Source organism: Pteropus vampyrus, unplaced genomic scaffold (assembly GCF_000151845.1).
Source record: "Pteropus vampyrus isolate Shadow unplaced genomic scaffold, Pvam_2.0 Scaffold180, whole genome shotgun sequence".
Lineage (NCBI taxonomy): Eukaryota > Metazoa > Chordata > Mammalia > Chiroptera > Pteropodidae > Pteropus > Pteropus vampyrus.
Window position 1 is genome coordinate 1,532,727 of NW_011888961.1, and position 25,150 is coordinate 1,557,876.

Below are 25,150 nucleotides of genomic sequence, written 5' to 3' on the forward strand. Positions count from 1 at the left end.
CATAGTATTCAGCGTTTATTTAACAAAGAATCAAATATCAATTATTTCTTATAAGAGGGTATTCGCCTATGGGGCCATATTTTTCAGCTACTCTAATGCAAGGATATGCTACATCTCATGAGTAGCTGTTTGTGTTCTATCACTGCATTATACATTAAAAATTTTTTTCATAGAGTAATACATCCATGTGGATTAACAGACCAAACAGAGATAATATGATTGTGGAAATTTTATGGAATAGACAACTTGAAAATGTTATGTGAAATATGACTTAAAAGCCTTTTAAATGCTTACTGGAGCTCACAGGAAGGTAAGGGATATCTTAGGGGCAGAAATGAAGTATATGAGAATCAGAATGTCAGTATGAACTGGTGCCTCCCAGGAGTTGGGGTTGGAGAGAGGGAGTGTCAGTCTCAGTAATCTGACTTTCACACCCATGCAGAGACAGACGATAAAGATTTGGACTCATATACAATGAGAAGTTGAAGGCCAATGCCTTCAAAGGTGTATGTCTTTGTTGAAAAAATTCACCCATTACTAGTGGAAGACTCAGAGAAACTAGCTAGCCTTTCTTGGCGTGGGCTAGAGTGGGAAAGTAAAATATCCTGTGGGAAGTTTTAAACATGAGTCTCTACCACATGTGAATTTGGGGTTTTTAATTTACCTACATAGTCTTGGAAACTCCAGCCTGAGAATTTAGTATTAAAATTGGTCTCAGACCACAGTACCCTCCAGTACCTTGTGGGAGCAAATTGAACACCTCTCTAAAGGAAGTACCTCATCCAAGACAGGATGCCTACAAAGAAGCTTCATTTAACCTGAGCCTGCAAACCCAAAGCACAAAGGATACGTGGAAGCAATCCACATAGGCAAGGTCAGCTGGCAAAAATAAATAGCAGCAAAAAGTAAACAAATTATCTGGAAGAGAATATAAAATAACTCTACTTAATATGACTGAAGACATAAATGACAGTATTCAAAGAAAAGGTAAGACAATACGGGAAGAAAAAAATAAAAGGGAACTTTCAGAAGTGAAGTAATAGAATGTCTAGCAATGAAAAAGGAAATGATTGAATGGAAAAGATAGCAATTCAAACGATAGGATAAATAGCAGATTGAATGTTATTATCTATGTGAATTTTGAACTGGAAGATGGACCTGAGAAAAGTTACCCAGAAGGTAACACAGATGTGAGAAAAGGAAGATAGGAGATATGAAAGATCGAAAGAAAAGACCCAAAATATGTCACATAGGAATTCTATAAGGAAAGACTAGAGAGAATTGAGGAGAGGCAACTTTTTATAAGATAATGCCTAATAATATTCTACAGTAGATGAAAAGCATGAATATTCAGATTCAGGAAGTACAGCAAGACCGTACCTAGACATGCAACAGTGAAAGTGAAAAACAAAACAGAGTTAATGAATAGATCATAAAAGCAACTGAGGAGAAAAGAAAAATTGCTTCTGAAAGAATTGCCACTATCTTAGCACCAGTTTTCTTAAAGGCGACAACAGAATCAGAAGACATGCAGTAGTATTGTCAATATACTGAGAGAAAATAACTGTTAGCCTAGATTTCCATCTCTAGCTAGCTAATCTTTAACTCAAGTGTGAGTGCCAGCCAAAGACATAAGTAGTCTCATTCTGAGTTTCTTGGTAACAGACACTGGCTGAAAGCACCTTCTAAAGGTGTATTTTAGTAAGAAGGAAATTGAACCCAAAAGAGTGAATGTGATACAAAAAAAATTGACAAGCATGTAATTAATCAAAAAAGTTTTGATTAGTCTACGGCCATGCTACCCTGAACGAGCCTGATCTTGTCTGATCTCGGAAGCTAAGCAGAGTCGGGCCTGGTCAGTACTTGGATGGGAGACTACCTAGGAAGACCAGGTACTGTAGGTGTAAAAAATAAAAAATAAAAAAATAAGGGATCGCAAGATGACAAGGTCTTTGCAATCTGTGAGTTCAACCAAGGGTTGCCTCGCCTAATAAAGAAAGAAAGAAAGTTTTGATTGGTTAAAAAAGTTGATAAAATAATAACTGATTGTGACACATTTTGGTCATAAAACAAACAAGACAGAATTAAAATACCAGGCCACTCTCAGCTGTAAATGATCAGAGTAAAAATGGTCTTCTGTCCTGTTACTGTTTAGGAAAAGCATAAAAATGTTGAGGACTTGCAAACTTTAAATTAGGTATGCCTTTGAAAATTTAAGGGTAACCACTGAAAGAACAGAAATATTTTGTACGTTATGTATAACTTCCCAGTAAGCAGAGAGGACCGAGATGTTAAGTAACATGTCCAAAGTCAAACAGCTCGTAGATGGAGGATCTAATCTTCAAAGCAAGTTCAACTCCAGAGCCCAAGACTGAGACCACTAAAACACACTGTCTCTCTAGAGAGATGTTGATGTACTGAGCTATATTAGGCTAAAGGGAGCAAAATGTCACCAAATGAATTGGCATCATTTTTTCCCTGAGCTTAATTTTGATATTTGCTGAACTCGGTTAAGCCATCACCCATAATTTCTGAAAGAATGGCAATGCCCGTAATATAGACAATTAACCTCTTATTTTTCTGAAGTAGTTTATACATTATACTAATAAAGTATGAAGAAGTACCTTCCAAGAAAATAAGTAATAAATATTGACACTTGGTTTTTCTGTAAATTCTGGGAAACTAGGACTTTCTTTTCATTTTTCTCCCTACACTATGGAGATTTTCCAAAGATATGAAGACTGACAACACCTGCTCACACTCTGGATTCAGTTAAAGCTCTTGGGATGCCAAATCCAGCAGAATGGCACAGGAGCCTTGAACTCCAAGCTCCTTCCCAACTCCTGGGGGTGTAGAGACCTGAATCAAAGAGGAACAGGTATAATTTAGCTACTCAGTTTAGTGTGTTTTGAGAGAGCTCTGTGAGGGAAGGGTTGGGAGGCATTTTGGAACATCTATTCGAAGGGTCTTGGGAGTAGAGACCTGGGAGGATTCCACAGCAATCGGTGGGGAGTATTGGTAGGCGCCAGCAAGTGATTTTTCAGCCAGCTTTTTTGTGTGCGGACGTATCATTTGCCAAGCTTTCTTCCTTTATTCCCTCGTAAATGTCGCCTGGAATTAAAAGTTCATGAATTTATATACGATCCAGTGTGAGGATAAAGTTCAACTCTGGATGCAATACTCTGATGTCTTTGTTTTCCACCAGTTTTACTGTGAGCAAAGCAAAATCTTCATCAAACTTCGAGGCTCTAAAAACTGGAGAGATTTTATGTTAAGCAGGCTGTAGTCACCTTAGATCCTTCCCCTGTGCTGTTGGAACGTGCACTGCTTTGTATTAATTAATAATTCCCGTGTGTTGGCGGCACCAAGAGAAAGTTTTCTGGAGATAAAATACAAACTGTGGCTGCAGTAAGACTGAGGTTTGCCGTGTAGGAGGTGTGAACCCCCGGGGAAGCTGGCATCTTTATAAAAAAGGCTCATTAGAGCTGAGGGTTGGCCACAAACCTAATCCCACAGGGAAGAGAAAAGCTGAAATACGTTTCTTCTCTCATTCCCACAGTTCAGAACACAAGGTTTAAGTCAGTCTTCGATGATCTATACCAGTGGGGAATGAGGACAGGCTAGTGTGTTTATGCATATATCTATATGTAATTTGTATGTGTGTGTACATATCTATATAGATATAGAAAAGATCTATCTATCATCTATCCATCATCTATCATCTACCTATCATCTATCTACCTATCTAGCTAGCTATCTTTTTTTAAGTAAGAAAGGAAGAAAAACTAAAGGAGTAGGGAAATAAAAGAATAGAAAAGGGAAGATGAGAGACAAAAGAAATTCTAAAACCTAACCATATTTTATTAAATCGAAGACATCGTAGATTGTAAATTAACTATTACTTAGTGTACCACTAAGAAAGAAAAAATGCTATAAATTAAGCTATGACCTGACATGCATTTTAAGATGCATCCTGATTTGGGGTATATTAAAATGTGAAGAAAATATACCACTTGGAATTGATGAATCGGTAGTTCCCCTTTCTCTTGCAGTACCATTTGCAAGTGTTTGAATAGCTGAAATGTAACAGAAAACGTGGTCCGTGCCCTTTGATCGTTCTTAATTATTGGGTCCTGTAATAGTATTCCAGTATTCTTTTGCAAACAGGAGGGTATTCCTTTGAGGCTGCAGATTTTTTTCACCTTAGTATCTAAACTATTTTTAACCTCCTCAAAACACTTTGCAAACTTCAAAGGGAGGGTTATTTACTAAAGAATAAATCAGGGAGAGGCCTGGATGATTGGAATTATCCACATAAATCCTTAAAATTAATCCAAAGCATTTATGAAAACCAGAACGTAATTTCGGTGTGACTTCTGGAAAGAGACGCTAAAACATCTGTCATGTTCATATGTTACAGAAACAAAGAGTGCTGACATTACCTGTTTTGTCTTTGACCTTTGGTTCTTAAGATATATTTACTGCTGGCTTTCAGCACGCATGGATGAAAAGACTTGACATGAAGCAAATATCTATTTGACCTTAAAAAGAGATCGTCTAGCTTTTCCTAGATTGCTCTAAGAAAGTTTACTTTAAAATTTCTAATTCTTTCAAGTAGAAGATTTTTTTTTTTTAAGTGAAACCAAAGCCCGAGTTTATAATAAAGTCAACGGTAGGGTTTATAACAACATTTTTAGTTATCATTCGTTACAGTCTTTACTTTGTAGATACCTATGCATTTTATTCATGTACATTCTTTGTATTCAAATTTAGTTTGTCTATAAATGTAACAGAAAATGTATAGGACTCAATAATTAAGAATAACCAAAGGGCGAAGACCACGTTTCTGTTACATTACTAAGATGCTTATTAGGATGTCTCTTTCCTTATGAAAAGCAAACACTGAGAGGGCAAGTAAGAGAATAATGCAGAAGTAATTATTAAATTACAGAGGCAACCACATTTTCAGAGCCAGTCTGGGGACAGAGCTGTACTTAACTCAGTAACTGCCACAGGCTGGGGTTGAATCCAGAAGAAGGAACGAGAGCCAGCCTGGAGTGAGGCATACTGCGGAGTACACTTGGCTGCCAGCAAAGCAGCTGTAACAGGTAGTAGAGCGATGGGCTGAAAGACCATATCCTTTAGGGCTCCAAACACTAGGCTGGTAGGATTAGCCAGCTTATATTCTACTATTGGTTCAAATAAATAGAAACTAATATATACTGAGTACTTATATATCATGGCCAGCTATTGTTCTAAGTGTTTTATGTGTGGAACTTATTATACCCTCACAAGACCCCTAGGAAGTCAGTGCTACTAATACACCTTTTCACAGAGAGATTAGTCGGGCCCCCAAGAACACATGGCTGGGAAGTGGAGGTCGGTCAGACTCCCAAACTGGGGCCTTTAACCACAATGCCACGTCTACCTCTTGGAGCCGTGGGTGAGGAAAAGGACCGTAATGCTTAGGAGGCGGCCAGGCAGGAGAAGGGAGCTCCCCAGTTCTTTAAGAGTGCCGGGCAAGTTTCCAGGAAGGGACTTGGACGTAGACGACAGGACAAGGCATAAAACCAGCACACACGAAGGGCAGTGGATCTTGAGAACAAGGCATAGTGCCAAAACCAACAGGAGAGGCAAGTACTGAGCCGTGAGACCTTAGCCTCCGGTTGCCTGCCCCACAGTTCCAGAGTTCCAATCCCAGCTAAGGTTCGCTGAGGTTGAGCCAGTAGGTGACATGGGGGCAGGTGACTTGACCGTTGAGAGAGCAGGCTACAGAACCTGGGGACTAGGCAGGGCCTGGCCCACAAGAGTCTGTGCACGAGGAATCCTGATAGCATTAAGTGCCTCAGGGTTGCAGTTATGTCCTTGTGTTGCTCCATTTATCCCTCACGTGTATGCCCTGGACCCCTTAAGCATGCTGCATGTGTATAATAAGCATGCTGTTAATCATTTTCATTTATTTGGACCTGTTCTTTTCCAAATAGGATACAATATAGTATTTTATTTATTGTGTCCAGATAATGTCTAATTTTTAGATCCACATAATTTCAGGCAGCAAAAAATCTTTGCCCTTCCTTCAGAAGTTAGGTTATTTTTATCATCTGTAACCGAAATAGAATATAAAACCTGTCATCAAGGCCATAAAAGCCTTTAAAAATTACATATTTTGTATGCATTTTATAAAAATACATATAGGATATAATAAAATAACGCAGGAAAATATCTGATATTAGTCTCTAAAAAATTTTTTATGATGGTCATTGTGCTATAATACAATTTGAATTTAATGTGTTTATTCAAATTTATTAATTTGAGATGATTAATGAGTATGTTTTAATTTGAAAACCATTATGTAATTCAGTTTGTTTCATTGGATAAATTTAAATGTATTTACAGTACAGATTAATTTATGGCATGAGTTTTCCATTATTAAATGCAACATTATTGTTAACAACTCAGGTAATTTTAATATTTATTAAAATGCTTGAGATCCATAGCTTTCAAGGACAACAGTTATCTAACTTTCTTTTTATTAATTTGGCATTCATATGGAAGGTAGTTTTGAAAATATTTTCTTTTTTCTGTTTGCATAGCGTTATTTTCTCTTTGAGAACAGAAATGGAATCCAAACAGAGACACTGACACATTAGAGAATAATACCATAAAAACAGAATGACTCTCAGTGAGAGAAAGGGCACGACAATACGTCAAGGGCCCCAAAGCTCACGCCACAGAGAGAAAGGACTAGGCAGAAATGCCTCAGGAAAAGCCTAGGCCGTCATAGTAGACCAGTAGTCTGATGAATCAGCACTATTTCTGCTAAAAACGTTAATCTAATACAGTAGTGGGAAGTATCGGTAGGCATGTGACATGTAGAAGCCGGGAATTACTCCTTCTTCTCTCATGAGCCCCGCTGAAGTACCGGCATGGGGTTCGGTGTCCTCCCGACCTTTGTGTGTCGTTTTCCTTGTCGTACCTCTTGCAACGAGGAAAGGTACCTGGAAGGGATGCTCAGAAGCCGCCCCCAACTAGAACTCTCATCCGGGAGCACTTTGAAGCTCATCCTGGCCTCTGTTGAAGAGACCTGAAAGTGAAAATGTACGATCTTATTCTCCTCTGCTTATTAAGATAATTTCTTAAGATGGAAATAGGTTTTTCCCTTGTTCCACTTCTTTCTGAGCCCAAGTCACTCAGGAAGATATTAATTATGCCTCTATTGTTAAATTCTTTAAATTTTAACGGTGGTTGAATTGTGGACAGGGAAGTACTTAGCTATGAAAGAAACATGTTATTTTATTTCTTTATTTAAAGCAAAATCCACTCACTTTTAACTCAAATCAATTTAGACTAGCAAAAAGGGATAAAATTTTAGATGCTTTTAGGTAATGTTTTTGTAAGAATTAGAATTGGTAGTAATTTGAGATGATTAATGAGTATGTTTTAATTTGAAAACCATTATGTAATTCAGTTTGTTTCATTGGATAAATTTAAACATATTTCGAATGGATGGATTAACGCAGACTTTTCTAGGAATAATATTTTTTCTGTCAGCATCATTGTTAGGCTAAGAGTTACATACAGACTACATATACTAGAATAGGTAAACGTCTCAAAAATGAATGAATAAGACAACAAAAAAAAGAACAAAATAAAAACAAAAAATATGTCGAGAACTCCAAGAAAATGGAGATAAAGCAGGAACTAAAAGAAAACTTCAAAGTATTATGTTTAATAACACTGAACATTAGAGACGAAATAAAATATCTCATCTCTAGAGCAAAAGCAAGACTCTGTAACAGAAAAAGATGAGTAAGAGCAGAAGAAAATTTCTTGGAGGTCAGAAACCTGTGCACCGCAGCAGACACTCTGGCTTGCCTAGTTAACGATAATCTCTGCTCCCAACCACAACCCTTCTGCCTCCCGTCACGGAGGCTACTGATGCCAACGGCTCACTTTTTCAGCTTCCCTTACACTTAAGAAATGGGCATTTGACAGAGTAAAGGGAAGCCCCCATCCTCCCAGACGGAAAAGTTTGTTTCCCTAGGAAAAACAAACCATGGAAGGAAATCTCTCTCTTTTTAACAAGATGTTATTTTGTCGTAAAGTGACCCCTGCAGCTGTGGCAATCTTGGGACCACAAGTATAAGGACTTGGCTAATTACTGAGGATGGCAGAGGAGAAAGGGCATAGAGCCTGGGTTCTGGATGGCATCATTGAGCCCAGTAACTAACTGATCTATAGGACAATGGGGAAACATAACTAAAAGGCAGCTGGACCATAGGGAAGGTCTAAAGTTTAGGCGGAGGAGACAGACTTGTCAGGAAATAGGAGATGATGCTATTGGGGGTCTGTGAGCACAAAAGTGCCATCGTCCAGTTGTTCAACAAAGAGATACCTTGAGTGAGGCCCTGTTCTAGGTGCAAGGGAAATGGGAGTGAACAGATTCCTTGCCATTCTGGAGCTTACATTCCAGATAAAACAGACAGGAAATTAAAAACATGACAAAGACAAGAAAATATGAAATGTGTCAAATAGTGAAAAATATTGTAGAGAAAAATAAATAAAACTGGGTCAGAGAGATAGGGGAGCCTGAAGGGGGTTGTGGGACCGCTGGGCCAGGAAGGTCATCTCTAACTGGGGGGTCATTTGAGCAGAGACTTCAAAGAAAAAGGGGAGAAAACCATGTTGACAGAGGAAGTGAGTTCCAGGCAGGCGGAAGAAATAGCAAGTGTGGCCGCCGTGAAGTGAGAATGTGCCCGGCACATCTGAAGAAAGGCAAACGAAGCCAGAGAAGACTAAGCGAGGGGAGACTGGCAGGAGATGAAGTCAGAGACGTAAGGGAAGACGGAACCGTGTCGCATCTGTCAGGCCATTATACGGACTCCGCCTTTTTGCTCTGAAGAAGTGGGAAGACTACTGGGCTCTGAGCAGAGTGACACGGTCTTCCTCAAGTTTTAAAGAATGAGCCCGTTGTGTTGAGAATGGAATGAACAGGGTAAAGGTTGAAGCAGGGACATTTGGAAAGCCATTGCCGTAATCACAGTGAGAGATAATTATAGCTTGAACCAGGATGGTTACGGAGGAGGTGGTGAGAAGTATTTGGATTCTGTATGTATCTTAGAGTAAAGCCAGAACCATTAGCCAGATTTGCTGATGGATTTGACGTTGCATGTCATGAGCGACTCCAAGGCTTTGGGCCTGAGCAAAATTGACTTGCCATTTACTAAAACGAGGGAGAGCGTGAAAAGGGGAGCTTTGGAAGGGGAAAACAGCGTATATATTTAACTTTATAATGAACTTTATATGTTTGGTTTTGAACTGTTTTTCCCCTTGACCATCCAAGATGAGCAGGCAGTTGGATATACCAGTCTGGAATTCAGGGAAGAGGTTGAGGATGAAGATATTAAGCAAGTCCTCAATGTCATTTTGTTATAACGTTGATGAGGAAAAAAATCCGTTTCTGGTTGGGGCCGTTGACTGTGTGTAGTTTGCACATTCTCCCTATGTCTATGTGGGTTTTCTCCAGTTTCCTCTCACCCCCCAAAAATGTGCAGTCTGGTGAATTGTTGCGTCTAAACTATGTGAGTGTGGGTGTGGGCATGAGTGGCTCTGAGGTGGAGGGGCGTCCTGTCCAGGGCTGGCATCCTGCCTGCGCCCTGAGCTGCTGGGATAGGCTCTGGCCACCTGTGACCTGAACTGAAGTAAGCGGATTGGAAAATAATCCTACTTGTTTTTATTAATCTTCCTTAAATGTATGTAGAGCTCACATTTATTTCAGTCTTTAATATTAGAATTATTTGGGGTCTTTATTTAGAAGTTTGGTGATGATTTTGTGACCAAAAATATGCCATGGGAGCTTAACTCTTGTTTATATCAATTTTCCTCTGGTAAAACTTCGGTTTTGTTTTACATCGTTTTGCTTAAAGTCGCACCGATGACGTTAAGTGAGGACTTAAAAATAATTCGAAAGTGGTCAATATAGAAGGGATTTAAAGCCGTGATAAAGGATGAGATCACCCAAAGAGTGAGAATAAATGGAGAAGAGATCTAAGCACAGAACCCTGGGGCATCCCAATATTTAAAAACGAGGAGTTTGAGAAGAAATTAGCAAGGGAGTCTGAGGAAGAGCAGCCAGGAAAGAATGGGCCACCAGTCAACCATCAAATGCTGCTGACAGATCAGATGAGAAGACTGAAAACTGACCATTGCATTCAGCAAGATGGAACTTGCTAATGGCTTTGACAAGGGCCCAGGTGTCTTAAGCCACAAAGAGAGAAGGGCAGCTTCGGCAAATGATGATCCGTCAGCAATAGCAACCAAACTAGACAACCAGTCATAGGAAGTGGGGTGGGACACTGACAATGACCCCTTGCCCAGGAGGTGTATGCAGTTCTCACATTGCCAGTAGGGGTGTGGAAGCCAACTGCGGAAAGGAACATTAAAAGGAAAATGAGAAGCGCTGGTTTTACCATTTAAATTGAGCAGGTGAGCTCTTCGTAGCTCACATTCATGTGGATGCATGGTAAAGGAAGCTCGATGACCCATTTCTTTGTGCAAATGTCGGAGATCTTTGAAAAGGCAAGCATAATAAAAAGTAATATGGAAGCCATAAGCACAAACATTAGAATAAAGATGCATCTGGTACAAATTCCAGTATCAAATACCAATTTTTGAGATCAAGTTACTGAACCTTTCTGAATGTTAGTCTTTTCATCTGTAGATAAGGCTAATGATACCTATCTCATGAGAAGACTTTATGAGTAATAAATGGGTGACATATACAGGCCCCTAGTACAGAATCATGCAAATAGATGATCAATAAATAACAACCGTTATTGTTAGATCCTACTTAGGCCTGAGGCACAAGCCATTTGCTTTATGTGGAAAAGATGAAGTATTTAGTGATATGAACCTAGTTGAAGAAGAGGGTAACTGTGTCTCCTGCAGTTTCAACAAAATTCTTTGAAAGGTATTTATTGTGGCCGAGACCTTGTAAGAACCAGAGCAGGGCCCAGGGCCATATTTTCTTGATATGTTCCAAAACAAATTTCATTCACTTCTCTTAAACTCTGCTCTTTAAACCAGATCATAGCATGTAGAAGGTTAAGATAATACCACACCCCTGCGATGCTGAGGGCAGAAAGGAGAGAACACCTTGCTGCCTAAGAATGCTGCCAGGCCAAGAAGTACATCTTCGTGAGGCACTAAATGACCCTAAGTTCACCTTCATGCTATGTTTTTCTTCTCACCCTATGTGTTTTTACTTTAGAACACTATGTACACGTGGGTGTTGGTTTTATTCTCCACTGGCTCACAAAATAGAAAGCAGATAGCAAATGCCTGAGAAATAATTTTATGAAAGTACATCATGACTTTCTTGTTATTTTCACAGTAACTCAGACCAAATTGGAGGAATAGTCACATTCCTCACACTTGAATAAAATATTTGGAAATTTAGCAAATGGATTCTATGTCTTAAAACAATGTTTACTTGTAGCTATTATTAACTTCATTTTCTTATTTAAATACACAATTTTAAGTCCTGGGTCTGTGATTTATTTTTTTCCAGCTGACCTGACTACGAAACTTTATGGCATAAAGCACATTAGCCAAGAGATTCATAAGGCCGTGTTAGTTTTGGATATTTTCATATTATAGTTTGTGGTCATTCAATTTATCAACATAAAAATTCAGATAAAATGATATTCCCGGAAGTCAAGTAGTTTCCTCAGAGAGAAAAATAAAATTTTATTAGTTCCCAAATTAAAAAATCTCCTAACCCTATTTAAAAATAACCATGGAAATCCTCTTTCTTCACATGGGACTCAAAGAAAAAATTATTCGTGTATCTCAAACGCACAGCTGCTGTGTGTGTTTCCTGACCTTCACTAATATGAGTTCTAGTTCTTATATTAGAAGTAAATAGATTCTTAAAATTGTTTTAAAATCATTGCCCAAGTGGCTTTTCCCTTATTAGCATCTGATGATAATCTGAATGAAAATATACCCTAATGGGGGCATTGAAAATCATTTAGGGTCATTTCTGGCAGAAATGACAATTCCTAAACACTCAGATTAGATGTATTGAGCCTGACTTGATCATAACCTCTTTTTATTGTCTTCACAATAAATTATAGCAGAATTTTACTTAACGAATTCTCTGAGCATAAAGAATTGTCAGTTTGGGCCTGAAATATGTTAAAATATTTGGAGCCACAGGAACAAGCATGTCAATGATACCATCCAACAGAGAACTTTATTCCAATTAAAAACTGCATAATTAATCATCTCATAAACCATAGATGTGAAGTAACTTTAAGAGTCAAACTAAAAGGAACGGTAAGATTGCTTGACATGTTTTCTGATAGCATGACACCACCATCTCTTGGCTAACAACTTTGAACCAACAAAAAGAAGCCAATCACAGGGTTATCTCTTTTTCAGCATAGAATTTCTCTCCTAGGCAATTGCCTTAGAAGCTGAGTAGCCCTATAAAAGTTAGTGTATTTTCCATAAAGTAGCTGAAATTTCAATAGCAAATGATATTAGAACTTCTAGATGCTACACTTGAAATACTTTATATTTGATCTAGCAAAAAGATTTCATTGTGCTCTATTATCCGATCTGATTTCGAAAAATATAAATGGCATTTTCTCTGTTTTTATAACTGTCTGTAGTTTTTGATGTAGTAAAAGAAAGACTTTGGACAGTTTCGAGTGAAAAAACTGACATGGTCTGATTTATGGTTTAAGAGGATCACTCGGGATGCCATGTTTAGAATAGAATGAAGGGGCAAGGGCAGGATCAGGGAGAACAGTTGAGAGGTTATTGCGATCATCCAGGTGAGAGGTGGTGGAGCATTGTGGCAGTAGTGGAGATGGCGAAGAGTGTCAGATTCTAGATACATTTTAAGATGGAATCAGGAGGATTGGATGTGAAAGGAAACAGAATGAGAGTTGTCAAGGATGACTCTAGCATTTGAGACTTAGGCACCAATTAAAAATATTTGTAAAACATATCTGCTACAGATCTTATATCCAGACATAAAGAATTCTTACAGCCCATTAATAATAGGACAAATAACTCAATTTTTTTAAAAAAAGAAAGATATGAATAAACATTCTACCAAAAGAAATACGATGAGTGGCAAATGAGAACATCGGGAGATTCCAGGTATCACTAGTCATCAGAGAAATACAAATCAAAACTACACTGAGATACCCCTGCCCACCATCAGAATGCTTAAAATCAAGAAGTCAGATGGTAAGTGTTAGAGAGGACGTTGAGAAATTGGAACCCTCATACACTGCTGGTGGGAATGCAAAATAGTATAGCCACTTTGAAAAACTCAGTAGTTTCTTATAAAGTTAAATATACACGATATGACCCAACAATTTTAGTCCTATAGATATTTAACCAAATGAAATGAAAACATTTTTTACACACAGACTTGTATGCAAATGTTCGTAGAAAGCTTATTCATAATAACTCAAACTAGAAACTATCTAAATGTCCATGAACTGGTGAAGGGATAACTAAACTGGGGTAGGTACATCCATGAATAAAATACTACTCAGTAATAAAAAGGAGTGAATCGCATGCAAGGAGTAATACAACATGGACGAATCTCAAATGCATTATGAAAAAGAGGCAAACGTAAAAAGCTATGTACCGTATGATTCTGTGTAAATGAAATGCTAGGGAAAAAAAAAGCAAACAATCATAACAGAAAGCATTTCGTCAGAGGCTGCAGGTGGAGGGGCGGGAAACAACTGCAAAGTGGCACAGGGAGCTCTTTGGGGGGGATAGAAATAGTCTAGGACGTGATCGTGGCAATGGAGACATGACTAATTGTGAAAACTCATTGAATTATATGCTTAAATTGGTATATGTGAAGTAAACCTCAAAAGAGTTGATTTTTTTGAAAAATAGTGCTCAATATTACTGCTTTTTTTTGAGATTAACACATTTTAATTGTTTGGGATTCAATAAATAAATGTACAGCCCTGCAGTGCATAAGAAATCTTGAAAAAAAAACTACTTAACCCTCTAGGCATCTGTCTTCTCAGCTGTAAATTGGAGGGCGTAGTTCTTTATTTAGTGATTTTTTTTTTTTTAATGTAAAAAGTCAGGTCTAATGACTATTTTTGTAAATTGTATTGAATTTTAATTGCCTCGACTTCAGTTTTTATTGAATGGGATCCTATGGTGATTCATTTTGTAAAATATCCTTTTATAGTGAAATAAGTGGGATTGAATTATTTTGTAGACTTGTATTATTGAGTACTAGATTTTATTAAAGCTGGATGGATCTATAATCACATATTCCTATGGGGAGAAAAATGCTTGCTCTCATACTGACAACCAGAAATTCTAGGTTCTTAGTTAATTCACACTCAACTAACTTTGATGATGGTATTTACTGTGATCATATACTGCATTTTCATGTTCATTATCTTAATCTCCCAAGGCCTTTTGAAATAGGTGTCATTATCCCCATTATACATAGAATGAGATTTAAAAAAAAAAGCTATGAGTTGTCAGATAACTTACTTGTGGTCACTTACTTATAACTAACTGGTAAAACCAGAATTAAATCTTAGATTTTTATGGCTTTATGCTCTTTCCTCAGCCAAACTTGCCTTATTTCTCCAGTCCTTAAAATATATATATAAGTTTTGAAGATAATAGTTGTCTTTAACTTGCTGAATCCTCAGCTTCCGCCATTATTCAGCTCATTAGAGAAATGTATGCATTTTCTGGAAATACATCTGCATGGGAACAAGGAACATCAGGTCTGGCCTTTGAACTGAGTCAGCCCCCTACCTAAGTCCATGGAGGTGCTAAGGGTTTCGTGTAGTTTCAGAAGGAGGCGAGATGGAACAAAGTGGCATTTTTCAATACACAGAGTAAAATACAGAATGAGAACATTTGGAATCCAAATTTAATGTCAAGTGTGGCTTATTAGTCTTCCACTATTGGAAGAAAAGGATATGTTTTTCCTATACAAAGCTATAAAAATTAAGAAGAGATACCTGTAATATTTTAAAATCCACCCATTCGACTGATAATTGCTGAAAGCCTGTACATCCATGATTCTGCTAGATCCTATCAATTTGGGAAAACATAAGCCATACATAATCCCTGTCCTTCAGGGGCCCTTAACCTAGTGAAGGAAGCAGATGTACAAACAAATGAATGCTAACAGTGAGATAATGGGTAATGGATATTCTTATAATAAAAAGCCAGCTTGCATCCCAGCTGCTTATTAAAGGGCTTACGATATCACCTAATCTTTGAGGTAGATAGTCGCATCTCCACTAAAAATATGAGTTGACCATGACTCAGGAAGGTTAGGTGCCCTGTTCAAGTTTGATCACCCCAGGATGGGAGTTTATGTTGAAAACAGCTGCCCTCTGTCCTGCATCCCCACCCCAGCCAGAGAGCTTCTGTTTTTCTCAAAATAGCTGAATTCAAAGGTGCTATATGGAAGCAGGGTTAACGCCAAATGCTCATTCCCTGCTTCCATGTCCCACCTCAGTTTCGAGGGTCAGAATAGAAATAGGTATTGGATGCAGTGAGATGCACATCAGCCCATGGGAAATTCAAGTGCTTGGCCCCTTCCCCGCCCCTTCAAGCCTTATCTATGTCAGCAGTCCTCAGGGAAAGAACTGGACACTTTGTCACTTGATGGTATGTTCGTTCCTGCCTGAGACTGTGCAAAACATCAAAATATGTAAAGAAACATTGTTTAGACATAAAAAATATTGCCTCGAAATACATTGTGGCAATCTTCCAGTTCTTTATTCAATAAACAGTAGAAGGCATGTTCAATTAAATGCAATTTAACAAAAATGTATTGAGGGTCTCCTGCTCACAGTGGTGGGGATACAGCTTGTGACAAAGTTCTGGTTCTCGGGAGACTTTGTTGCAGATGGAACAGAAGTTAGTAAAACTTCATTCTAAAAGGCCCTATTCAACATTCACTTTCAATGTCTTGGACCGAGTCCTAGAAAGCAGTGTTGCCCTCAAGTAAAATTTTCCCACATTTAATGTTCAAAACACTTGGTTGCTAGAAAACTCTATAAAGAAATTTTAGTGAAAATCAAACTTTTAGGGCAAAGGTCATGACATTTTGTTGCCTGGTTCCAAAATGAAATAGTCTTTTATTCTGCATTCTCTATTTATGCAGGGTTAGAATACTTCTCTTTGAAATGTATTTGGTTGTAGTTTTAAAATGAAAAAAGGACAGAAAGAAAACAATCACTCCCAAGATTTTTTTCTATTGTTAGACATTACATTTGAAAGAATTTAATTTTTTCAGTGGGGTTGGTAAAGCTGCCCAGGATTTTCAGAACTCAAGTGAAATGATGTAATAACTCCAAAAATGACATATTGCTATTTTCATAGAAATGATTTTTTTCTTTGAAGAATTTGCCTTGAGCGGATCCAAGTCAGACACTTTTATCCTGTGGAAATTCTAACTCATACAACTCTCTTTCAGTCTCCATTTTCTGGGTAATTTTCCATTTTTATACTTATCTGCACTATACTATTTTTCTGTAATATTTTCATGTGACGTTTCTGTTCGGGAAAGTGAGGCATAAGCTGTTTTATATCCTAAATGGATATAACTATAACATAACTGTATGCCTAGCTTTCAAAGAAATCCATTTAAAGAAAAATAAGTGAGCACAAAGGCAGGAAGAGGGCTAAGATCTCCTGAAATCTTGTCCACTTCTCTACTCCTTTGCCTCCATGCCTTTCAGAACCAGAGCCTGCGATGCTCGAACAAGAGCAAGAAACTAGTAGCTCTCAAGACAGCTCTCAAGAGCAGCTGAAGAAAACTTCCTACATGTGAGCTTCGTAGCCACAGTTGCTCCCATGAAATGAGGTCTTGTAGCAATCTCACTTTCATTTCCTTGAAAAATAAAAATATTCCAGTTCACTGGCATCTTAGCGGAAATGCCAAGGATATCAAACAACTAAAGACAGACTTGTGTGTTCCTTCTGTGTGGTCTATATTCTGTGCATTTACTAAGGGAGAAACAATTCTCTTTGTTCCATATGGGAAGACACGTTCATTCATTGATACAAGTCGTTTGTGCCTGTGTGTGTGTGTGTGTGTGTGTGTGTGTGTGTGTGTGTGTGTGAGGCAAACATCCAACTTATAACACGTTTTTGTGATTCTTATGTTTCTTCATATTCAGTATAACAGGATCCTCATGAGATGGGTGCCCGAAGCCTCTTTTGACTTTAGAGAGGACCTGGCAGTCACAATGCGATCAGAACTGCAATGAGGCATATACACGAAGCGTGGGAGCAGAGAGGGAGTTGGAGAGGCTTCCTCAATTCAGTAATGAACATGGAGGAGGGCTCTCCATTCAGCTGAGAGTTGATGGGGAGTTAAAGGCTAAGGAAGCAGCATTTACAACTGCAAGGAGGAAACCTATTTGGGATGGGCAGAGGACCACATGCAAGGGATATGATAGGGAGCAGATCTGCAGAGATGACCCTGGCCTGCCTCTGAGGAGTTGGCTCTCGCCTTCTGAGTCTGGAGGATGGGAAACCGACGAAAGATTGTAAGCAGGGAATTGATGCGATCAGCCGTGCCATGGAAAATCATTCTGAGGGTGGTGTAGACCACTGGAGGCAGAAGAGACTAGGGGTAGGGATGTCAGTTAGGAGTCTATTGCAATAGTCCAGGCAAGAGATGGAGGGCCTTGAACTAAGGCAAAGATGAAAGGGAAGCAGCAGATACAATAGACCTAGCTTGAGACTTTGTGGAAATACATTGAAGCCAGTTGGGCCTCAGGTTTCTTATCTATAAAGTGGATATAATAACACTTACTTCAAAGAAGTAAACAGGATATGAGATGAAATAATAACTACCGCCAGTGAGCCCTCCGTCCCCCGCTCCTCATGCCAGTCATCCTGGCCTCCTTGCGTTTCCTTAAATACACCTGTGCACTTGCACTCAAAGCCACCACACTCACTGCTTGAAAATACTCTAATTTTCAGAGTATTATAAAATAGATAATCAATAGCTACTAATTCCTCTAGGTGAGTAATTAATAGATGATTGAATATGGTTGATAAAAGGCAGAGAAGAAAATTTTATGACTCTTGGTTTCTAATTTGGGTATCTGATGGATAATGTGTCATGACTAAGAGATAGGAGAAAGAAACCATTCATCAGGAAAGATGACAGGCACTTTTCCACAAACTGACTTTGAAGGCCCATGGGACACCCTTGTGGAGATTTCTAGTGGGCCATTAAGAAGATAAACCTTTGCACTGTAAAAATATCTTGGCAAGAGGTAAAAATAAAGTGAGGCATTATTAGCATACAAGTGGGAACCGATGCTAGGAAGAGAATGTGAACTTGGTTTGAAAGTGGAGGATGAGATCTTGGATAATATCTACATAAGAGGTGGGCTGAGGAAGAGGGGCCCACATTTGGAAAGGACCATCAATGTAGGCAAAGACTAAATAAGAGTGGTTTCCATAAACCATGGTTTAGTCTTTTGCAGGTACTTCTGGGAATGTTATAGTCTTTAGAAGTTTAGATGTATTTTTAAAGTTTCTAGAAAAGAAGGCTCTGGAATATTAAGTCAGAGAGAGGAAATCCAACAGGTGGCGTAGAAGGTGTCCAGTGCCGTGGACCGAAGGTGTTCCAAGCCTTCCACGCAGTTGACTAGTGTGCCCATGACAAGCCCTCAGTTACTGCATGCCTGCCTTGAAGCCTTGCAGGAGCCTTTTAATATCATTCATTCTTGATGAGAAGCGTGGTTGGTTGTATAAACACTTTTGGGGCAGAGATATCTCAATGAAGATCCATAATAGTGTGACTTGTTCCTCAAAAGTAGGTATCCCATGTACTAGTTTTTGTCAACTTCAGAAATGATAGGGAGAATCTTAGATTTTCAAATATAAAAAGAAAGAAAGAAAGAAACATACAGATGAAAGATGAAAGAGAATATCAGTGGTTTACATTTGCAGTCCACTTGGGGTACAAAGGCAACCCCCTTTATTCCCATCAGATAAACTTCATTGAAGTGAGATGCTTCTAATAAATTTTAGAACTTTACAGTTTAGTAAATGAAAAGAAAGACCCAAATTTTCAATTACAGTTTAGAAAGACTAGAACTAGGCCAAGAAGAAATAAAACGGTACTTTTTTCTCAGCGACCGTCTTTGAAGGTGACCTTTAGAAGAGAATGCCATACTGATAAAGAGAGGAAGCACGGTATGGAAAGATGATCAACTAGGAAAACCAATACAACTCCTGACTCTACCAAAAACAATCATCTGATCTTTCTAAGCTTCAGAAAGTGCTCTCCTTTGCAAAATGCAAGATCTTCCTTTTCTGTAGCTATCATAAGATAATTATATTAAAATATAAGCTCCTTGAGAACTGGAATTGTGTCTATTAATTGCTCCCTATTATTTGGATCTTTTAAAAGCTTTTTATTGACGTGGAACTACATACAGAAAAGTGTTCGTATTGTGCACTTTTTCACTGAGTGCACAGCTCAATGAATTTTTCACCAGGTGAATATGAATATGCTCGTGTAATCATTACCAGTTAACAAATAGAACATTACCAACTGTTTGCATTCTTAGTTTTTAACATACAAGGGATGCTCAATAAATAGCAATTTACTTTGTCTATGAAGATGATCCAATCATCTTTTCTCCCAACACTCTCTATTCCTTGTTATTCCGTTCATTTGGGGAATCTGTGCCAAATAACCTGTTATAACGTATTATAATCTTTTATGGTCTTAAGGAATCAGCAGATATTTGTTTAAAGAATAAATGAATGACTACCTAAGCCAACAATTATGACATAGCACCAAGACAAGGAGGAAGAAAGAAATCTAACCGTAACCTTGTAATAGGTAATAAATAGGCTTATTTATTACCTTGTCACTGTGTGGTGAGAGAAGAAAGCTCTCTGAGATTCAGTGTCACTCTCCCTGGTCCCAAGTGTGAGGAAAAAATGTAAAAATCGACTTCCTCTGGAGCTTCTAGGAAGAGTCTTCTTTCCTAAGAGAGGCAGTTTGCATGGGATTGGCTTTATGATTTCCAGATTCTAGTCCTGGTTCTAATGTGATCTCTTGAATTACAGGGTTTTGGACATAAGTTGACTGTATCTCTCAACTGTGAAATGACAGAACTGGACAATTGCTAGAATTCATTTCTGCTCTAAGATTCCAACAACACACATTTTTGCACAATGACTGGCTATGGCTAAGGGACAGTCCATGGCCACAAAGCAGATAAAAATGAACTGGGGCCCCGCAGTGGTGAGCCCTTCAGCCTGGGTCCATGGCTCTGTGAACTGGCCAATCAAATGAACCAGGCAGAGATTAGTGCCTAACTAGAATGTGAATTGTTGGTTTGCCAAAGAGCGATTTAAACATTAAGAAAAAAAAAAAAAATTCCTGGGCATTCACATTGCTCTGCCATCCAGCTCAAAGGGCAGCTGCGATGAGTAATCCATCTGTTGCTCTAAGCCATCACTTTCTTTCACCCACCTTTGCTGCGGCAGAGTTGTCACTGCCAAAAGCAACTCCATCTGTGCAGCCTCACCTACCGAACACTTACTCCACAGACGGATGGTGCAGGAATTGCGGTGACATTCCTGGGGGAGTTCCGGGATTTTGGCCCTTGCGGATGGATACCCATGACAAGACACTGCATCTCGGTTGGGGGAGTTGGACATTCCTAGATGTTCAGGAAGAGAAATTCACAGCAAATGCAGAGTGATTTCATATAACAATAAGACATCGTAGGTGTGGCTAGGGCAACAACATGAGAAAGATTAGAAATATTCTGTTTCAGCTTTTTATACAGCACATTTTATTTAGTGCGTATGGGTGAGGTTAGACCATGGCAGTTATTTCTCTTAAAAAGCAACTTTCCATCTATAACTTCTATTTTTATCTTACAATACGCATGTGTTCTCAATCATGCCAGTTTCCCTTACTCTAATTGCTGACATTATGCCAAAAAAAGAAACACCCACTCATTACCACACTGCTGCAGATCCCTTTTTTCTTATGGTTTTGATGCTTGGCCATTCAAGAAACAAGAGCCTGACAACTGAAGGATTTTATTTTTATTTTATTTATTAAATTCATTGGGGTGACAAATTGAGAGATTTTAATTGTCGACTTGTGACCAACTACACATGCATAAAGGAACCAAGATACAATTTGCTATTAAATTGTGTGATGATATCTAGGACATATGATTCTGAAGCATTTTATAAGACTGGACACATTTCTAATCCTAAAATATGAATTCTAGGTTATAATTACTTTGTATTTTGATAATTTGTGGTTCAATGTTCAAACTAGAAGTTTAGAATTCTAATTTCAAACACCAAATAATGACAGGTGGCCATAAAATAATTTCTTTTTTTAGGGACATGCACAAGAAGCAGGGTTCTTCCTTTTTAAAAATGATCTTTATGCATAGATTTTATTTATAAAATATATTCATCCCAAGTCTTTTTAAAAAGCCCTCACCTTAATTATTGGTTTTTTAATTCTAAAAATAGTCATGTACAATATTTAGCAACTAAAGTTCAAACTCATTGGGCTTGTAAGTAATGATGTAAATTTTTTTATTTGGTTTGTAGGAGAAACAATTGATTTTTTTTTAAATACAGTGAATGAGTTGGATAAGAATATTTAAAAAGAATAAAGAGCTATGTATCCCAAAAGGCATATTTTTTTTTTTCACCAGGTTACTCTTTCACAAGTTAGTTAGCACATTCTTTTCTATCTCCACTTGAGATTCTAGAAGGCTCTGTGGTATTGACTCTCTTTTAATTGACCAGAGTAAGAAAGAAAGCTCCTTTGCTGGAGCTGCAGAAGTTGATACAGAAAATTCAGTTGCAAAAATACCAAGTTACCTAAGGTCACATGAAAAGTCAGCCACAGAGCCCTGTGTCAGAGTTTCTGGCTTTTTGGTTTCTACACTTTTTTTGAGCATAGGCATGGAATGGTGTGTGAGCTACATGCTCAGGGCTTGAAGGGGCTTGGGGTCAACAGCATTGCCATGTTCTGTTTCTCACATCTCCTCAGTATTGGTTTAGGTTTTCACAAGAATTTATATTTGGAAAGAAATTCGGAAGAGGTGAATCTTTAAATTCTCTCAACTGAGCAATATGAGAGATGATATAAAATAAATGTTGTGATTTTTCAAAAGAGAGAATTAGGTTGCATCAGTATATTAGGTGAACTGTGGATTTCTGCCTATTGATGGGCAGTAAGCATCTCTCGTAAATGAAAATCCACAGATATTCATGTCTCTATAATAAAGAAAATCCATAAAGGCAGCATTACTATTTAATTCAGAATACTTTTTGCAATGTTGTTGGCTATTCTCTGATGGAATTAGAGTATTTCATTGTTGTGGTAACACTTTATTTTATTTTACTCTATTATTTTATTTTATTTTATCATTTATGTATTTTTAGGTGCAGCAACCCTTGGTTGACTTCACAGATTGCAAGGACCTCATCAGCTTACAATCCCTTATTTTATTTTTTACCCCTACAGCACCTGGTCTTCCTAGGTGGTCTCCCATCCAAATACTAACCATGCCCAACCCTGCTTAGCTTCCGAGATCAGACAGGATGGGGCTTGTTCAGGGTAGCATAGCTGTAGACTTGTGGTAACATTTTAAATGACCATCATTTGTCATAGCGATCTGTCTCTATTGAATTGAGATCTTGGATTTTTAAAGGCTCATGTTGTATTTCTGCCCCCCCCACCCCCCTACCCCCCCAAAAAAGAATATGGTTCAAATACGGCCTCTCTAAAGATAGAGTCCACTTTCTGGTTAGTTAGAAATCGGTATGTTTTAGAAAAGTTCTGCTAGATTTCTATATAATAGATAAATTGTTGTTTTCCATGACTAGGTCTTACCCAGTAAATTTTGTAGAGGATATGAAGTCTTTTGTCAGGGCAGCGGCTCATCTGTCCAGTCCCACTCAAGCCACGTCTCTGGGAATATCCATACCCGGCTCTGACACTGTAACCCCACCCAGTGCCCTTTACTCAAGAGTACTTCCCAACCACGGAGTCACCAAGGAATCCTTTTTCTCAAAATATGGTAAGACAAGGTTATTCCTTAACTTCACAAGAAGACTAGGTCCAATTGTTGTAAAAAGAAAACACTGACCAATAATATTATCAACTGACGTTGTGAGAGACAAATTGGAGTGGCTCCCCCAGTCCCAGCAGTTGCCCCAGTGGCCCTGACTGTGCTAGTCCATCCACTCCACTCCTCTCACAGAGAATCCAAATTGCCCCCTTCATCACAGCAGTTGATCTAAGGGCAGGTATCTGACATGAGACGGGCTGATCCTTAGAGCTCAAGTACTGGCCGCAGTGATTGGTCCAAGGGATAGACGTGTGATCTGAGCCAGACCAATCAAGTCTTCCTTGGAATTTTTCATGCCAGAGTTTACAGGGGAAAATTCTTTCTTGGGTGATGAGGTTTTAGCATGTGAGCCTAGAGATGAAGTTGAAGCAAAGACAAGAGAAAGAGAGAGTGCTGAGGTCATCTGAGTCCCTGGTTCTAGAGTCTCACTGTCCCCCAAACTGCCCTGTGTTTTATCTTCCTAAGCTCAGTTGTTCAACTCTTCCTTTCGGTTGATCACCTTTTTGTTTAAATTAGTTCAAAAAAGGTTCCTATCGCTTGTACTCAAGAAAATCCAGAGTTGGACACATATTGAAAAGAGTACTTTATGATATCACTTTTAGTGGTGGGTAAGCATCCTGCTATGTGCATATATTTAGAGATTTTTCAGGTATGCTCTATTGTTGACATTTAAATTCCTTAAAGTCTTCCTGCATCATAAATAAGGTTGTGATAAACATCTTTATTCATAAAATGGTGTCCACATCTCTTAACATTTTGTTAGACTCGGTCTTAAAACTGCATGTACTTTGAAAGCTTTTGATAACTGTATCACCAGATTTCCCTGTCAGTTTTATTTAATGTGTGTTTCTGATAGCAGCTCACAAAAATGTCTTGTTTTTCTCATTGTCACCACCTTGGGATGTGATCATCTCTTTCTTTATTATGTTTCTCGATCTTACAGGCAAAAAGTGCTACCTCATTGTTTTTTATTGTTTAAACTTCTTGGGAAAAACAGGTCATTCTTATAAAGAAGCCCTGGCTTGCCATCACATTTTAAAGTGTCATGCTAATGGCCCTCTTATCACTCCATGGAGCCTCGACTGCTGACTGACTCACTATATCAAAATGCTAACAGACTTTCCTGCCATCGGAGGGTTTTGTCAAAACATTACATTGGCTAATTTTCATCCAAAATACCAATAACATTCTTCGTTCTGGAAGAAGGGGAAGAGAAGTCATCAAGTAAACAGCCTAAGAGATGAGAGCGGACAGCAGGAGCATTTTTGCTTAATTTTGCTTGGTTTTGTTAAGTTTAAATTTAGTGACTGAAGGGGGATGGGAAAACTCTTTAACTGGCCAGAAGACTGACTCCAAGGAGACTTTCTTTTGATTCGAATTACTCTCTCTTTTTTAATGTACTCACATTAGTTTGTCTTTTGGTAAGGGATCGGAATGACCTTGAGTTTCGCAGAGGCACTTTTCAGGACTCATCCACGTCATCCTTTTCCAAAGCGTTTGCAATGCTTGACCGCCCAGTGCTCCTCACACCAGACTGAATGACACACTTCCCCTCTTTCCTCTGTAGTGGTTCCAAATAGGGTGCATTTGCTCTCATCTTTTTCTCCCCTTCCATTAGGAAGACTAAAACTGGCATTACGTTGTCAGAATTTGAATTTAGTGGACACTGGGATTCTCATCAAGAGGCTCTGAGTGAAGTCAGGCCACGTCTCATAATTAAAGGCCTGAGGAAGCAAGCGTCACAGCACATGCTGTTGACTTCTGTGCCCCTGTTGTCCAGGACTAAAAGCCCCTCTGTGCATGTGTGGTTTTAGCGTGATGTGGCCAAAGAGTGAGCTGATGCTTGAGATTTTTCACTGTGTCGGTACAGTAAAAGAAAGAAGGATGAGGCACTGTGTTCATTTTATTTTTAGATTAAGTGTTGACCTAGCTTCCAGCGGTCTGAAAATTATGTGATTTTTTTTTTT

General features: G+C 38.5%; 1 protein-coding gene and 2 pseudogenes across 1 annotated transcript in view; 2 read left to right on the forward strand and 1 right to left on the reverse strand.

The window, feature by feature from the left end:
• The window catches only part of PRTFDC1 (phosphoribosyl transferase domain containing 1), an 86,060-nt gene that overhangs the window by 17,648 nt on the left and 43,262 nt on the right, over positions 1–25,150 (forward strand). The window lies entirely within an intron of this gene.
• LOC111746248 lies at positions 1,786–1,904 on the forward strand (annotated as a pseudogene).
• On the reverse strand, positions 22,568–22,686 carry LOC111746252 (annotated as a pseudogene).